Raw genomic sequence first — 3,743 nt, 5'->3', positions numbered from 1 at the left:
GGTAGACCTTGTTTTCTTATCTTTCTTATTCTATCTCCTCTTAACAAGGTTTACATGTTGACAAGATCATGTGAGTCATTGTTCCATAAATCCAATTCTGATAAGGTATCCTACTTGTGAAGTTCTTAACGTATGGCCCATTGTCAATTAGCCTCTTTGCTCATCTGTTGAGAACTTATGAATACCCATATCTGTAATTTCTTTGTTCTTCTTCTTTTATTACAAGAATGTAGATTGCAGCAGAGTAGATTTTTACTCCCGTGACATACTATTTCTTGTTTTACTAAATCGGAAGATCATCCTCTTTTCCTCTGTTTACTAGACTTTAATTGCAGTAAAGAATCTCTCAATGTTGTTACTAAATTCATCTCCAGTACCTTGCTGATTCTGGTAATCTCGATCTAGTCTCAAAGCCGAGTAATACTTCGTCCTTACAAATAAAATTTGGTATTGCTATGCTTCAATCTATTTCTTATTTCTTATGCTGTGTTTCATTTATGTATAGAGTTCATTTGTCTAAAGTTCTTCTTCAGAACAACATCTCTACTCACTTTGAATTATACCTGTTATCTATGAGCTTTGTTGTGCTTCTACAAATCCTCATGTTCAATTTCCTATAAACCTCATCCTCTTTATTTATTAAGGTCCATTGATTTATGATTTATGCCGCTATTTATTCTCACTTGTTAAGTTCTTATTGGAAATCCAATTAGTATATGTCCTACTATCACTTTGGTGGTTTTTAATCTCATCTGCTTTCATGTTCCTCTTCAAAAGTATGTTTATATCAAAGCTAGCTTGTATTGTTTTGATATCTCAAACTTAAGTATTTTTACTGATATGATTTACAAAGTTTCTGAGTTACTAAAGCTTTATTCCCTCAGCAAGTTGTTCGATATAAAGAATGACTTTTTGACAGACTTCACTTCACTATTTAAGAGCATTTCAGTTTCTTTTGAAATCCTTGGATGACTAATTTGGTTTGGAAAAGCAAAGTGTTTCATGGAAAGACCAGATTTAGGGTTATTTGTTTTTTTATGGTTAGGCCCGGTTTAAAGTTAAGTAGGGATTATGACTCCCTGGGGTGCATAGACCCAAAACCTGATCAGGATACCGCATGTGCGGGGTTTGCTCAATGGTATAGCTAGGCGGTGGGCTCTAACCGGTTTTTCAAGGATTTCGCTGAAGTTTGATTTATGGAAAAGAGTATTACACACTGTTTTGGAAAAGGAAAGGAAAGATTTCTGATTTGAAAAAAGAAAGAAAAGTAAATCAAAGAGATTGCTCTGGTTTTGTTGCTTTACTACAACTTTGTCCTCCCATTATGTTGAGTGTCTATCGAGAAAATCTTGAATTTCAGTTATCTCTTCCTTTCCTGTGTATCAGACTATTCATTTTATCTGAAATAATTGGTTCTATGTCGTAATCTATTCTTTGATCCTTCTTTTGTTTAGTTATCTATTGATTTGGATTCGGAATTGATTGGCCTGTTTGCAGTAAAGTAATTTTGGATTGTCATGATCTGTCCTTGATTCCTTCCTATTCAGTTGTCTGCTCTTTTGATCTGAGTTGCTTGGTCAGTTGCAACCTAATAATTCCATGTTATCATTTGTGCTTGGTTCAATTAATGGTTGGCATTTGTTTCTCAAGCTTAATTCCAAATTTGTTTGCAGCCATATTCTTTTTCTCATTTAAAAGTACATTCGAAGCATCTCTACTATCCTTCACATTTCAGATGTAGTTGCTGGTTTATAATCTTAGTTATAACGATTATTATGTCGTACCAACTGAGCTTGTGAAGCTCATTCCCTATATTCTTGATGTTGTTTTCAGGTGATCCATAAGTGGACAAGTTAATGATATTCTGGAGCTCTTGAGCTAAAGTTTACTTGGGTGTGTATATGTTATGGTGTGGCTGTAATGGTGTTGCTATATGTGTTACGGTAATGTCGGAATTTTATTCAGGTTTTAAGGGAATAACCTGGTATGGTTATGATACCATATGTGATGGACAGGGCCGGCCCTGACAATTTCAAGGCTCTAGGCGACAACAAAAAATGGGGCTCCTTATTGCTAGCTTCTTCAACAATAAGTATGTAACTATGCAAGCAACATAGGAATACTAATAGAATTAATCCAACAATATATCAATCTAGTCATTTGATCAGATGCTACAGTAGTTCAAATAAAATCTTAGAATTACAAAAAACAACACTTTTGCTACTGAAAAACAATCCTTCTTGCATTCTTGGCTGCAAAAGTTTTAATTAAGCTTGAATAATCAAGCTTTTGAGCCAACTCTTTTTCAATTGACAACAAAGCTAAACCATTCAATCTTTCTTGTGACATATCTTTCTTGTGACATAGTTGATCGAAGATAAGATTTGATCAACTTTAATTTTGAAAAGCTTCTTTCAGCAGAGGCAACAGTAACCGGTATGGTTAATAGAATTCTATAAGCAACCCATGCATTTGGATAACATTCATCCCTTTGCTTCAAATAGTTCAATACATCAATCGCTCTTTTTGCCTCTTTTGGTATAGCTCCTTTTAAGTAGCGCAACTCATAAAATAGATCACGCCCAATAATGTTAGAATCATCACCAACCTTCAACAGACTTTCAAGTTTCATACAATAATTCATCAAACTTTTATTATCAGCGGACTTCAACTTCTCCAACTTAAATAAAAATCTAAACTCTTCTTCATATTTTTTAAATTGCTCAAACCTACTTTGAAGCGAAGAAAGTACTTGATCAATTATATAGAGAAAGTAACTGACCTTAAATGATTCCAAAGCTGATTGTGCCAACTCCTCTTCACTATCGCTATCATCAAAATGCTTTCTTTTCCGGGTGGTTCTCTTTTCACGGAATACTGCTTCAACTTTCATCTCACTTGTAATTTCTTTAGCTATGATCAAGGCATCATTAAATCCAGTTTCTCTGTACTTCTTGATAAATGAAATAAGCTTCTCCAATTCTTCAATGGCAACATCAATATGCATGTCTTCGGTTTGCAGAACTTTACTGACAATATTTGTCACATCCTAGGACCCATTCCGCCGTAACACGATATTGTCCACTTTGGGCCCACCGGCCCTCACGGTTTTGTTTCCGGCAGCTCAGGAGCAGCTTCCCAGTAGGTCACCCATCCTGGGATTGCTCTAGCATCAACATGTTTAACCTCGGAGTACCCATCCCCTCCGAAGCCGCTGAGCCACCAAAAGGCCTCATGTTAGATTGGAGGTGGGCATGTACATATACAGCACATAACCCCTCTCCGTTTGGCCGATGTGGGATATTACAATCCACCCCCCTTGGGAGTCCGACGCCCTCGTCGGCACACTCGCACCACACGGCAGAGTGGCTCTGATACCAACTAACACGACCCACCCCGAATTTCACCCTGAAACCCGGAGTAAGTCGTGCGGGGACCACCTCCAAGGAAAATTTACTGAAAAGATTAAGAAAATCTCCCTTGCAGATGGACAACCCTAACTCGAAAATTCCAAGTTACACTCTTAATTCAACTCGTCCAAACATCACATAATTAACTTTCAGAAATTCTACACATAAAATACAATAATCCTAAAGTATTCAGAGCTACTAAACACAAGCGGAAGCAATAAAACACGAGTAGGTTAAACATATAACCTACTGATGAAAACTGGCGGAAATGCGGGTGACTATGCCTCGTCTCCTACTAGATGCAACCCGAACTCTGCAGACTGGGCAATTTAA

General features: G+C 36.8%; 1 pseudogene; it reads right to left on the bottom strand.

The window, feature by feature from the left end:
- Positions 1-2,220: 2,220 nt before the first annotated feature.
- On the bottom strand, positions 2,221-3,007 carry LOC101310696 (annotated as a pseudogene).
- Positions 3,008-3,743: the final 736 nt, after the last annotated feature.

This window comes from Fragaria vesca, linkage group LG4, assembly GCF_000184155.1.
Source record: "Fragaria vesca subsp. vesca linkage group LG4, FraVesHawaii_1.0, whole genome shotgun sequence".
Taxonomy (NCBI): domain Eukaryota; kingdom Viridiplantae; phylum Streptophyta; class Magnoliopsida; order Rosales; family Rosaceae; genus Fragaria; species Fragaria vesca.
The sequence above is the reverse complement of the archived record's forward strand: the minus strand, read 5'-3'. Positions and strand labels throughout refer to the sequence as shown.